We start from the raw sequence: 15224 nt of genomic DNA on the forward strand, positions 1-15224 counted from the left end.
GGGGTGGCGACCGGATTCCATAGCCGGTCGTCTGTCACAGTATATATTTATATGTAGTTTTACTTCTGTGTTTTAGTATTTGTTTGGTTTTCAGCATAATAAGTAAACAATACCCTTCTGATTTTTATGGGCAGGGTTCATTTAATTTGTTTTTTTAACTTTATTAATGCCACTTGGGGAAGCAGTTTTGAAGATTTTATCAAAGGAATGATGCCATACAAAAACATTGCTTTGGTTCTCCAGTGGTCTTTGATTATGTCATTTTAATAATTGTGGCATACTGCAGAAGTGCTCTAGTCAGTTTTTTTCCTGCATTTGGTATATAGTCTGTTATGAAAGGTAATTTTGGTTTTTAAAGCATTTATGGAGGGTCAATAAAATGTAAACCTGCCGTGAGCTCAATTGTTAAGTATTGACAAGGAAATATAATCATTTTTAATGATTTCTAACAGTATAGCTTTATTGGTCATTTGCATAATGTTGGGTTACAGTTTTAGGCATGACAGTCATTGAAGTTGCTGCTTCATAGCTTCAGGGTGCTGGGCACAAATTCGGAGTCCCAGCGCTGTCTGTACAGAGTATGCACACTCCACTGATGTCTGCATGGGTACTCCAGTTTTTCTTCTCAACCAAAGAGATAGGTTAGGGGTTATTTGTAGACTCTAAATTGACCTGATATTATTGAGTTATTGGGCGGATTTGTGAGAGTGTGCTACAAAGGACTGGCATACATTGCAGAATTGGTTCCTGCCTTGTGATCAGTGTTGCCAGGATAAACACCAGTTCCTCACAAACCCAAGTAAGGTAAGCAATGTTAGAAAATGAGTATATGCTCATTGTTTTAATCTTACGCCTCAGAAACGCTCTGCCATAGGACACACTGCCAACAATTTGTATCATCTGTACTCACCTAAAGTAATCATCTCATTCATTGACTTGTTTCCCAATACTGGATGAATTATGATTAATGAACAAAGGGTAAGAGTCCAAGAGACTGTTGTAACGAGGTGATATCAGCAACCAACAGGAACCACAGAGTAGGAGTCCACTAATTTAGATTGTCCATTTGATGAAGGTGTTTCTAAGTGCCATGCACAGGTGTTATTCCCATAATATCCCATGAGAAAGATACTGCAGTCAAGCTTAAGGTGTGCTAAAAGAATTAAATCTCATAAATGACCTAGGAGGTCCTAGGATCCCATCTGAATTTGTAATACAGTAATATAGTGAAAGTCTCACATGCCTTGTTTAGTTTGTTGTCAAATTATTCCTCATCAGATGATAATTTAAAGCAGTGATTCTCACACAACCTCCAGGAACTGAAGTGATTAAAGTACCACCATGTTTTTTGGGTCTTAAATTGTTAAGTATTGAACTCTTATTAGTTTAAAACTAAAGGCAATGCTTCTTTATCCCCGTGACACTACAGAAAGTATTTTAATTTTATTTAATTTTAATTTCATTTAATTTTTCTTATGTACATCTATTTTTAATATGTTTTAAACAATAGTATGGTTTGATATGAAATAAAAAAACTAGAAAGACCTTAATTTTAATTTACAAAAAAATATACTGTTTAGAACTTGAAGACATGTGTGGCTGAGATGTAGGATATCTTCCAAGGGGGATTTTATTGGCTTTGGGAGATTCACAGCGTAGGGTTTGTGAGCAATTCCATGATCTAGGTGGACTACCTGATTTATTTCATCTTGTATATATACTAAATTTATTCATTTGAAAGTTTCTGTCCATTAAATGAAAAATAAATGCTGCTAAAACCAATGCTAAAAAATTTAAATATTATGTCATTACCACTTTAATCAGCAGATATCATAGTAATTCAGGATATTTTTATGTGTACAAACTCATTAAACCTGCTTTCACAACAACTCATTTTTCAAATCAAATTTGTCAGAAAATCACTGTGATATTTGCTGCTTAGAGGCTGTATAAGTGAAACAAGTGGACATTAGCTGGCTAATAACATGTACAGAGAAGTAATATTTAATGAACAAGTCAAACTAACTAAAATGTCAAATGTCACAAACTGGTCATGATTTCATATTCCAAATCTTACGTCTTTTTTAGATTTGTTACCACTTTAAATGTAACATTTTAAATAAAATGTATCACTGAAACAAACCTTTCAATCTAATATTATCACTATTTCAGAATTCTCATAAATCTATTGCTGAGCGCTTTGAGTAGTGAGAAAAGCTCTATATAAATGCAAAGAATTATTATTATTATTATTATCTTTGTTCTGTTGTTTTCAAGCTACCTCACATAAATGATGCGACTTTGCTATTGCTTATACCTGTGGACTAATCCAGATTTGGACAGCAATAGTTATTCATAACTGAAGACTCCATCACATTCGCTTCTTATCGTCCAGATATGAGTTGTGTATGTTTAAAACATTTTAGTTGTTACAATAATGAACATTAGCTTGATTTCAAAAACACAGTGAACAAATAGAATGTAGTGTTGGCTTATTCTGTTTCAGTAATTGAGTATTCTGTTTTTGCAGCCCGATTAACCGCGTGCCCCCAAGATTATGCTCTCCCATCAACACATTACATGTGATATTGTTAGAAATCTGCCTTCAGAGCTTTGCAGGCCAAATGTGTACATTTTGAAAACACTAACTAAATAAATGTTACTTTGCCATAAACATATTGAGCAACTTGTTTTGCTGCCATTATAAATAGATAAGTGCAAGGGTGTCACCTAATCAAACGGTGCCTGCTTTGCACAGAATCCATCCAGGATAGGCACCTGCTCCCAACGATTCTGAAAAAGAAAAGTTGGTTATAAAATGGATGGGTGGCTGGATGCACAACTGCAGCCACGTTCATTACAATCAGAGGATGAATGTGAAGCCTCCATTCATTTATCAGGGTTATGTATGGTGCTGTATTAAAAGGTAATTAATCAAACCAGCACCCCTACTCCTTCATTCAAATTTGACACTACAAGTTAAAATGACAAGAACTTGCAGCTGATTGGTCAAATCACAAACAGTGCTTGAAGTGAGCCAGTACTCACTGGCATCCCATCCAACTCCATCATAGTGTATCTGCACCTTTTCATAGCATACCAGTGAATACCAGCACATCTTCAGGAATTCTTATAGTGGAAACAACTATTTGATCAAATTTCACTGTGTTACCGTATGTAGAGCACTACCAGTAATTTGATTTCACTTCAAACACTGATCAAAACACGGAAGGGGATTTTTTTTTTTACTTCTGAAAGAACTGCATAAACTGACAAAAGTGTTAATGCTTTTTTGTCTTAAGGTTGCATCATGAGGTGTAACTGGAACTATGGCAGATTTTCTTCTTCTGTTTTAAGCAGTGAGCTCTTTCTCCCTGTCTCTCTCTGCCTTGGCTCACATGTTCTGTTTCCAACTTTGTGTGTGTGTGTGTGTTCCTTGCATATTGCCTCGTAACTCCTTCCATACCATACCACAGCTTGAGGACCACTGATCTATATGATGATACCAAAGGCAAATATTGCTTGGTATTCAGTGACCCATGGCAGTTTCTTTTTAAACATCATGGCAAACTGTATAAGAGCTCTGGTTAGGTGTTGGAATTTGGTGAAAAGCCTATTATGGATGGCAGTTTTGTTTTTTCTTGCTTTTATTGGGTGATCAATGAAAATTAAACGCCAACACAAAATGATCCAGGTCGTTCGTGAAACTATATGCAAGTGAGACATGTATTATTATTAGTCTTGGCTATAAAATGTGCATATGTGGAGTGAAGTTCAGCAGAGTTCACACCAATAGTTCACGTGTAGGTCTTCTTTATACAGATACCAATGGTCATATGGGCAGATATCTCTTCTGGTAACTGGTACCCACCCAAGAGAGTTATGAGCTAAAGCAAGAGGAAAATGTTTGTTATAATGTGGGTGGTGGAAAGCATCAGATGTTTTATGTATTTGGTTGTAAACAGGTTTTGGTCATAGACAAATGCACAGCAGTTGTGTTGTTTATAGTTTCTAATGGGCAAACCAGTACATCAGTTAAAAAGCAGTATCTTCTCATTTATTCCTATTAATAGTAAAGCTTCATAGTAGAGGTCCCAGATTATGATATAGACATGCTGTTAAACAGTAGGATGAATGAGCACATTTGAGGTCTTTATTATAGAATGAGGAGACAAAAAAGAATTTTATATCATAAAATGCCAAAGGTTACAATAGGCAACCCTTTTTAACATAAATTGTACTTTTGGTTGAATGTTCTCTCAAAATGAGACAACTTCATTACCCATCATTCAAGGATGTGAATTTTAACACCTTAATTTAACCTTATAGTCTGTAAACTAGAGCAACACTGCATGCAATCACGTCAGGTACACACTGTAGGCACTCCATCTTAAGATTCAAGACATTTGTAACAGTCTCATTAAAAGCTACCTAAACAGCTAAGTCTGCACCTCGAAAACAAAATCTACATTCTTGTGAAATGCTATTAATGTATGTAAATTAGTTTTGCAAAGGATTGTGATGGATCTGAAACACTGCTTTGGGAATAGCCAGAGGGCTGCTTTGTGCATGTAATGTGTTTGGAACACACCAAAGTTGTCAACAAGATGAGCAATTTTAATCTGTCTTATTCTTAACATGAAAGCAATCACACACACACTCTTTTAAGACACATTGTTGTGTTCAGGTATGGTATTATAGGTATTATTTTTTTACTTTTAAAAGGGTTTCATATACAAAATGACAGGCATTAAGTACAGTATATATAAAAATGTAGTTTGTCAGGTTTTTCCTCATATCTGTCAGTCCTAGTCCCCCTTCTCTGGATCTTCTCTAGTACCGCTATGTCTTTTTGTAATATGCAGGCCGAAACTGTACACAGTACTTCAGATGAGGCCTCATTAGTGTGGTATAAACTTCTTGAGTTATACTTCACACCTTGTGACACATAACCTAATGTCCTATTTCTTAATGGCCTCAGTACACTGTCTTGTTTCCTATGGCAAACATTCCATTGCATATTCAAATCTAACACTTCAACTTCCTCTGGGTTTTGACTTACATTTACATATGCTAAATTTCATCTGCCACAAATCTTTTCCCAAGTATCTATGCTGTCCAAGTCCGTTTGTTACAATATTGTTGAGTCTAGATTATCTTCCATTTTACCTAGTTTGGTATTATCTGCAAAGGTTTTATCTTACCTTTATGTGAAAATAAAACATTGCAACAGAGCACAAGTCAATCATATACAAATGGTTTAAAATAAATTGCCGAATAAAAAACAAAACAAAGTGAGCAATGTGAATACAAAGCCACATCCATTTATAACTTAAACCTGTTTAAACAAGCTATATAATATATATAATATAACTAAATATCTTTTATATAAACGTCTACTCTTGGAAGTGTGTGTGTCTGTCCGGCCCGAAAGTGAGAGGTGGAGTCGGGGTAAAGGCTCCATCTCTGAGGATACACAAGCAAGAGTCACTCGCTTAGCGGCTAATACAGAAGCGAGGCGAGCACATCGGCAAAACAATATGCCTTTTACTTTTCGTCCCATCACTAACACAAAAGCGAGGTGAGCATACCGGCAAAAGGAAACCTGCGAAGAAAGACATTCACTTAGCCGCTAATGCATTAATGATGAGAGCATATCGGCAACATTAAACCTCCTAGGAGAGAGATGCCTAAAGTAGTTCTTTTCAATTAACTGACATCTGTACATTTCAATTTTTTTCTGACGATTTCAATAGTTTCTAGGATCCCCTGCTTTTTACAGCATGGATATATATAAATATATAGTCACACAAGTGTACATGGGAGACAGCTAGAGGGACCAATCAAAGGTAATTCCATACCAGGCCAGGGGGTTACATTAATCTTTCCTCTGATATTCCTGCAGATCAAATAGGGAAAATTCTGCCTGAGCCCGGCCCTGAAGAAGTCACTTCTGGCTCCGACCATGAAGATGTCACTTCCGGTTCTGGGCCAATGGCGTCATTTACGGTTCAAGAACACAAGAACGCAACTTCTGATTCTGGCCCCAAGAACTCACTTCTGAAGTGACATCAGAATGGGAAAGTTGTCACTCTTCTTTTTTACACAAGAGGATGGAGAAGAGAGAACTTTATTAGACAGTGCCCCCTCATGTCTCGGTGATAAATTACACTCACCTAAGCCTTTAGGTTGTTCCCCCAGCACTTACGTGTGACTGTCTCTCTCTGTCTTAATATATATATCTATATATATATACTAGGGGGCTTTGCCCCCTGCTCGCTTTGCTCGCCCACAAATGGGGTGCGATGCACCAGCCACTTTGCGTCTCTGCCACTCGCGTTGTGAAGGGGTTGCTGAATGCACACTAAGGAGATGCATTCGGATCAGATGCTGGCTTGCTGCTGCTGCTGCTGCCGAGCTGCATGTTCTGCTTGTCGCACTGCACATCGATCATTTAAAAGCCTGTACAGCTGCTGTCCTTTTATCTAACTGCCTTGTCTCACTGGACGTTAAAGTGTCTCCCACGAGACGTTAAAGTGTCTCTCGCGGGACGTTAAAGTGTCTCCAAGAAAATCACATATCGTCTCCTTCCAAGCCTTCCAAGATTTTTTTTATAATAGATATATATATATATATATATATATATATATATATATATATATATATATATATATATACTGTATATTCCAGGGGTGGCACGGTGGCGCAGTGGGTAGTTCACTTCCCGGGTCCTCCCTGCGTGGAGTTTGCATGTTCTCCCCATGTCTGCGTGGGTTTCCTCCCACAGTCCAAAGACATGCAGGTTAGGTGGATTGGCGATTCTAAATTGGCCCTAGTGTGTGCTTGGTGTGTGGGTGTGTTTGTGTGTGTCCTGCGGTGGGTTGGCACCCTGCCCAGGATTGGTTCCCTGCCTTGTGCCCTGTGTTAGCTGGGATTGGCTCCAGCAGACCCCCGTGACCCTGTGTTCAGATTCAGCGGGTTGGGAGATGGATGGATGGATGTATATTCCAGGTCAAAACCCATTTTAACAAATACTGAAGTAATGTTCATAATGTTGAAAGAATTTTGCTTTAATTAAATGAAAGAGACGATCTGTTGTGAAATTTCTGGTCTCAGACTGTCTTGGTGAGAGTATAGACGTGATGTAGTTGTGTCGTGTGCAGATACTGTACTGTTTGAGTTTCATAGCAGTTCTCAAAGCTTTGTTTGTGATGAACAAAAAATAGTGAGAAATGGCATCAGTTTACAGTGAAAGAAAAAATAACAATCCTGGAAAACATTGATTCTGAAATGAAAAAATGACATGGCAAAAGCATTGATAATCACTCTTTCATCTTCATCTAACAAAAAAAAAAGTTACATCTAATGTCTCATTTCCATTGTGTATTCATACCTGTATTTCTTTTAAAAAAAGTTATGTCTAATGTCTCATTTTCAAATAGAATATTTTTTGCAGTTTAAGAATTGCTGTTGTTTTATCCAAGTATTGTCAAGCTTGGGTCACAGAGTTGCACAAGAGACAGGAAGGTGATTTCAGGTTTTCAAGGAAAATACAGGTACTTTACTACTGTGTAGAGAAGGCAGGTACAGTCTCAAGATTTCATTCAAAATAGGAATTGTTACTTCAGCTCTCAAGCACATGAGATACGTAGAATCTGTGACATGGACTATCGTCCAGCTTTAGATCTTATTTTCAGATTTAACGAAACTTAATTCTAAAAAAGTTTAGCTTCAAGGCAAATGCACCGCTGAAAGTGATCAACTGAATTCTGAGCAGAAATCTATTGTCCCTATGGCCAACTGTGTGTATTTAATAATAACAGTGCCTATACATTGTCTACAAATGTTAATGATCATAAAAAGCAGTGCCACTGTCAAATGAGTCCAACATCTTCCTCTAACAACACTAACACAGTAAGTACAATACTGCATAGAAGCAGGTTACCATAAAACAATTCAACCACTTTTGTTAAAATGTATCAAAAAATATTTCAAAATGTAAGCCTTTTTACAGATAAATTAATTTATACCTAGAATGTCTTAAAGGAAAACTACATCCAAAAATCACCTTTGTATCTGTGATTTACTCCTTGCTGTTTGTGGTTATGACCAAGAAAAATGTTTAATCTTCTCCTTTCATGAAGAACAGAGATAACAAAGTTTATGATACCGCAGGCCTCAATGGAGAACAATAGAAGGCCAACACTCAACAAACAGCAAAAATATTAAATTGTGCATGAAAAATTTTCAAGTTACTTATGTATCATAATCCATATGTGAGTTGTCCAGGTGTGCATTCACAATGTCCAAAGCACATGCATTTCTTGTGAAAATAATATTAATTAATACTTCTAGAAAATTAGAGTGGTACATGAACAGAAAGTGCATTCAAACAGGTCAAGTTTTTCCAAAAACAGGAGTCTTGACCAATGAATGAGGGTGGTGGGGGTGGATGAAGCAGATATTGAATTCAAAAGCTTCATTCACTTTGAACGTGCTTCCTGCTCGTTCATTTTTTTCCAGTGTCTTTTTCACAACAAATTAAAAGTATGCATATTTAAAAAGATGGAATGAGATCTGCACTGTAATCTAAAAATTTTCAAGAAATGTGATTTTTAGGAATGTGTTACTCTGCACCCACATAATGTTTATGAAACTGCTAGATATACAGTACATTTCATCTCAAAGAACATTATTGGTTAAGGAGGAGTGCATACTGCTCTTAGACTATGAAGGCAAAAAGAAATAGAGAGATAGAGAGACATATAACCATTAGGGCAAAATACTTCAACCATACAAGCAAATTTGACAGGCACCATGATGTTTAAAATTACATAAAGCAGTAACCTATGTTAAAATATGTGATATAGAAGTTATGAAAGGCAAAACATCCTTCTATTCATTTTCAAACCTGCTTAAATAAAACAGTGGGTCTTTCCTGGTATCATTAGATGAAAGGCACACTCTCACATACACCAACACCTCTCACACTCAGAGCTTGTAAACAACGTAATACTTAATGTAATAAAGAAAACTGAAGCACCTGCAGAAAACTCCACAAAACACAGGGAGAACATGCAAACTCTTCATAGACAGATAAAGATGAATTCAGTCCTCCTAAACTGTGAGTGGCAGCACTAACCACTGAACCACCATTCTGCCTAACCATCCATACATCCATAAATCCAGACATCCATTTGTAACTGGATTATCATCTTCTGTATACAAATTCTAAAAAGCATAAAATAATACTGCAGGTTACTAGTTTAACACCCATCTAACACCACAGTAATCCTCATTAGGGCTGCAGTGGTCCAAAGCTGAGAAGCAAGGTATGAAAGGCAGCATGTCCCTGGATTGGATGCCTCTATCCATCACAACACAGACAAGTACAGCCACACAGATTTGCAGAGACCAGTCAAGCTGACAGAATGTCTTTGGGCTGATGGATCTGCCAGAGAGAGAGTACACAAGTACAGAGGCTCTGAGAACATCTGCCTGAGGTTCAAGTTCTAGGATATGATACAGTCTTAAAAAAAAAGATTTCTAAGAGTCTAGATATTCATGTCAAAAAGTTTTTTGTATTTAATTGCTAGGTGATTCTACTTCATTTTATACAGAGCCAGTATTGGTAAAAACTGTAAAAAGGAAGATATCACAGAGTTTGAATTCCCTCTAGTCTGGTACAGGGTATCTGCTCTGTTATAGGACCATCACACCGAAGATCACCTGAAGATCACCTGAACTCAAAAAATTGGCACAAAGATGTTTTTGCAGTTGGATAATGGAAGTGTAATGAATCTAGGTGATTGTAATCTCTTAGTTTGATTCATTTTTTGAATCATTAGGTTGTTTTTTATTTTTTTCTCATAGTTTATATTTTTTATCATTATTCTGGCAACGCCATTTTCATTCTGGCTTTGGTAAAGTCACCATTTTGTATCAATCCCTGCATGGCTATGACCATGTTGTTTATCGTTGCTAGGCTGGTTGCTAGGAAGTCATGTGACATGTGATGTCATCACTATCTGCCTGTTTTAGACAGCTTTCCACAGACATCCAAACTTGTGGATTCACTTTTGAACAAGCCTACTTCTAATTATAGTGTGTGCTGAGGGTTTGTATTTGAGATAAGACTTTTTGCATTGTATATTTAGACTAAGATTTTTGGGTTTGCATTTCTGGCATTGATAATCAGTTCTCTGTCTTTCACATTAACCAGACCCTGGTGTCCAAAGCAAGATGCTAGGAATGTGAATTGGACATTAGGTCTGGATTCTGTCTCAAATGCAACAATTAAACACTGTGCCAGGCAGCTTGCTCCTCTCTTCACAGACATCTTTAGCCAGTCTCCTGCACAGTGCACTGTACCAGATTGCTTTAAATCTTCTGTTATTGAAAGTGATCAGATAAGCTGCCTCATTGATTACTGGCCTATTCCTTTCACATCAGTTTTAATGAAAATATTTAATTAAAAGTCCGTTACTGCTGCTCATCTTGACCCTCTTCAGTTTGCATGTCGAGCAAATTGATCTGTGGATGATGCCATCAACATGGGCCTTCCATTTCTGCTGGAGCATCTGCACTGTAGAGGAACTTATGCCAGAATACTGTTTGTTGACTTCAGTTCAGCTTTAAACACTATTGTCCTTGAGCTATTGTTATCTAAACTTCTACAAACAGATCTGAAGCATTCCATCTGTAAATGGATTTGCAGTTTTCTGATAAACTGTAAACAATATGCTTGTGTAAGCTCCCACTTCTCAGACTGTCTCTATATTAGTACAGGTGCCCTCGAGGCTGTGTACTTTCCATCCATTACCCAACCCGCTATATCCTAATGCAGGGTCACGGGGGTATGCTGGAGCCAATCCCAGCCAACACAGGGTGCAAGGCAGGTACAAATCCCGGGCAGGGCACCAGCCCACCACAGGGCACACCCACACACCCACACCCACACACCAAGCATACACTAGGGACAATTTAGGATCGCCAATGCACCTAACCTGCATGTCTTTGGACTGTGGGAGGAAACCGGAGCGCCCGGAGGAAACCCACGCAGACACGGGGAAAACATGCAAACTTCACGCAGGGAAGCGAACCCAGGTCTCCTGACTGCGAGGCAGCAGTGCTACCACTGTGCCACCGTGCCGCCCTGTGTACTTCCCCCGTACTTTATTCCTTGTACACCAACTGCAGATAAACTGATATCCTTCAGTGAAAATCATTATGTACGCTGATGACACCACAATTATTGGCCTAATTACTAATGACAACAAAACACAGAAAGAGGCATCTCCTGTTGTGTCTTGGTGTGCTTCCAACAACCAAGTGTTCAATACCATGAAGACAGTGGAAATGGTTATTGACTTTCACAAGCAGCAGTTACAACCTCTCCCACTAGAAATTAATGATTCCATAGTCAGTATGGTGGAATCCTTCATATTTTTGGACACAACCATCACAAACACTTTCAGCTGAGACATTAACACCACTTACATAACTAAAAAAGCACAGCAGCATTTATACTTCTTACTCCAACTAAAGAAATTAAATATTTCCAGCCAATCCTAGTTCAGTTTTTACAAAGCCATAATTGAAAGTGTAATCACATTCTCCATTGTTGTCTGGTTTGGTTCAGCTATGGCACACTCCAAATCTAAATTACAGTGTGTTTTGAGGTCTGCTGAGAAAATAATTGGCTGTGCTTTTCCATCTGTTGCAGACCTGTATACACCTCATGTCACTAACCATGTCATAATGGACTCATCTCACCCAGCTCATCACTTATTCCAAAAACTCCCCTCTGGTAAACGCTTCAGCACTTTAAAAAACTGCTGAAAACACATTACTTTAACATGGCCTTCTCATAACTTCACTGTAATTTAAATCCTGATACTCTGTATATCCAATTCATTATAATAACTATTCATTCAAAATCTGTACTAACCGCTACTCTCTCTTCTGTTTCCTTTTCTGGTGTCCTTTTGGTGGTGGCACACCCAAAGCACCATGATGTTCCAGCAATGATGGATGGATTAAAAGCCAGAAGTCTGTATGACCATCAGCATCAAGTGACTCCGTGAGAACCCTAACTACAAAGAGGACTATTTCATTTATGTTAGGTAGAATGCCCAGAGGGGACTGGGCGGTCTCGTGGCCTGGAACCCCTACAGATTTTATTTTTTCTCCAACTTTCTGGAGTTTTTTTTTGTTTTTTCTGTCCAGCCTGGCCATCGGACCTTACTCCTTTTCAATGTTAACTAATGTTGTCTTATTTTAATTTCTTATTTTGTCCTTTATTTTTCTTTTCTTCATTATGTAAAGCACTTTGAGCTACTTTTTGTATGAAAATGTGCTATATAAATAAATGTTGTTGTTGTTCAGGTCAATTAAAACTAAAACTAACAGACACCTCAATAGTTTCTTTCCCTGAACCATAGCCCACTCAGACCAGTAATTTAGCCTGTCTTCTTTGTATATTCATGCGTTCTGTCATATATTGTATGAAGGTGTGTGTGTTTACAGTGTATGTACATGTATGTGGGTGCACGTGCATACACACTACACACTCGCACTTTCACTTGCACATCCTTGTGTGCACATCTCCTTTATAATGGTACTATTCTGTAGTTTTGAAGTTTTTCTTTTTAACTTAGGCTATTTATGTTATTTGATGTGATGTTGTGTTCTGTTATAAGCAGCTCCGAGTACTTGCGAATAAAAATGATTCTGATTCTGATTCTGATTAAGAGGGATTACAGTTGACTGCAGGTCAAAGTCTTTGTCAGTTATTTTTTTGTGGCACGGAGTTGTTACTGAATACTTTCTTTTCCACTTTGGACACTGAAATACTTTTTTTCATCCAAAGATTGTGTAAAGAGCTATAGGACACATCAAAAGTGGTTCTGTGTCCAAAAGTATTTATTTTCTGGAAGTCTTAAAGTTTACTGTGTATGTGAAAATACCATCAAAGAGAAATGCAATGGTCAGCTACTAGCTACTGAGCAGAAAGAAAAGGCATTGTATTAAACAATCTCTGTCAGTGGCAGTCACATAAAATTAGAGGTAAAGCCCATGTTGTGTAAAAAAATGTACACTAATGGCCTCCCACTCATAAATATGTTATCCAATATTGTTAAGTGTTAACAGTAGTTATATCAATCACTTTTTTATTAAGATCAGTATAAATATAAACTCTTCTTTAAGTAAAACTAATCTAATATTAATAAGCACTGATCATCATTTCATTTCCGAATTCTACTTATTTTCAATCATTGCTCTTACAAGCCACGGTCTATCCCAACAGAGACATTTGTCAGGTACCATCTCCAGATAGAAGCCAGGGCATCAAAAGGCTCACTCCTACACTTAATCACACCAGGCGTATTTACAGCCTTCGATCACGCTAACATTGTTTCTTGGAAATGAAGTCTCCAGAGAACGTGGCATTCCATCTGAACATCCCTTAGTACAAAACCAAACTGTTCTCAGGTGTCAATACTATAAATTACACATCATGCCAACCCTCCACCAAGCCACTGATCATTTTTTAAACAGTTTTTGACAAACAGATCTTGATCTTTTTGGGTGTTTTTGTTTACTATTTATGATTTTGTTCTATAATTTTCATCATTTAAAAACTGATCATTAGTTAGTTTTTCTTTGAAAGCAGCAGTTGAGTTGAAGATATATTTCCTTAGCCGCCAGTAAAAACAGCATGTTGTTTTTATCCTACAGATTATCCATAAGTAGTTCCTACAGCACCAGCATGAATTAATTCATTAATTCTATGAAATTAGTTCTCCTTTGCAATGTGAAAGGTCAGCATACTGCCTGTTTAAGTTGCACTATTTTTTTTATTAGAACCGGGAAAGTGCTCCTGACAGATAAATGTTTTAGTATGCAGAAGCTGTCTTAGTTCAGCTACAGGGAGATTAAAAATGGCATTTTACTGCAGCTGTCTCATTCTGCACTGACAATGTTTCGGAATGAGGGAGCTAAGGGTCAAGTGACTTTTATTTCTCCATGAAACCTGCACAATCTAAAGCATAGGAAAACACTTTATGCCAAAGAAATAAGAGAAAAAAAGGCAGTTTGTGACAGGTGGGAAGCAGCCAGAAGGCTCAATGCAGTTGAATTTAAAGGACGCGTGACATCTATAATTTGCAATTAGTAATAGGGTAGCAACCTTCTCAGTCACTGTGAATGTTAATTTTTTAAAATTTCATTTACTATTGATTTAGCAATACAATGACAAGAATGATTAAAAGTATCCACACTAGTCAGTGTTTATTTCCAACATAAAAATCCATTCTGATCTCAAGAAAGAATTACAGTATATGTAACTTGTGAGAGCTGGTGTATACCTGAGTGGGCTCTGTGATTGACTGGCACCCCGTCCAAAGTTCTTTCTTCTCTTCCATCCAGTGCTGCCGGGATGGGCACTGGCACCTGTGAAGTTTTGGATTAGGCAAGATAGAGAATGTTAAAATGTTATATACAGCATGAAACATTCTAATCAGAGCTATGTACTCTCTCAAAACAATGTAGCTGATTAGAGATGAAAAGATAAGTCAACCAATCTACACTAAATAACTTAAGTTGACAGTAAGCTGCAACATGATGAAGCTTCAGGGGCCGAGATTTTGTTGAAAATTTTTAAGTTAAGATGATGGATGAGGGAACCCAAATTGTTAGCTGTGTTGCTTCAAATCACCAAAGTAAAAGTGAAAATATCAAAGGAAGATGCAAAGTAAGATGTACACTCGTTAGAATTAATAGTGCAAAAAATAACTCCTGCTTTAATCTTTTTTCATTTAGTGTTTCAATTTAAAATATTTAAAGAAATTATACAATTAGTAAATGGGATGTCCAACTCAGAAAGTTTTTATTTTTAAAGTCTGGCAGTGATATTAACCAATATTCTTGTTAATTCCTTCAGGTTTTGGAATATTAGATAGATAGATAGATAGATAGATAGATAGATAGATAGATAGATAGATAGATAGATAGATAGATAGATAGATAGATAGATAGATAGATAGATAGATAGATAGATAGATAGATAGATAGATAGATAGATAGATAGATAGATAGATACTTTATTAATCCCAAGGGGAAATTCACATACTCCAGCAGCAGCATACTGATAAAAAACAATAAATTAAGGGGTGATAAAAATGTAGGTATAATAGACAATTACTTTGTATTATGTTAACGTT

Source organism: Erpetoichthys calabaricus, chromosome 2 (genome assembly GCF_900747795.2).
Source record: "Erpetoichthys calabaricus chromosome 2, fErpCal1.3, whole genome shotgun sequence".
Classification (NCBI taxonomy): Eukaryota; Metazoa; Chordata; class Cladistia; order Polypteriformes; family Polypteridae; genus Erpetoichthys; species Erpetoichthys calabaricus.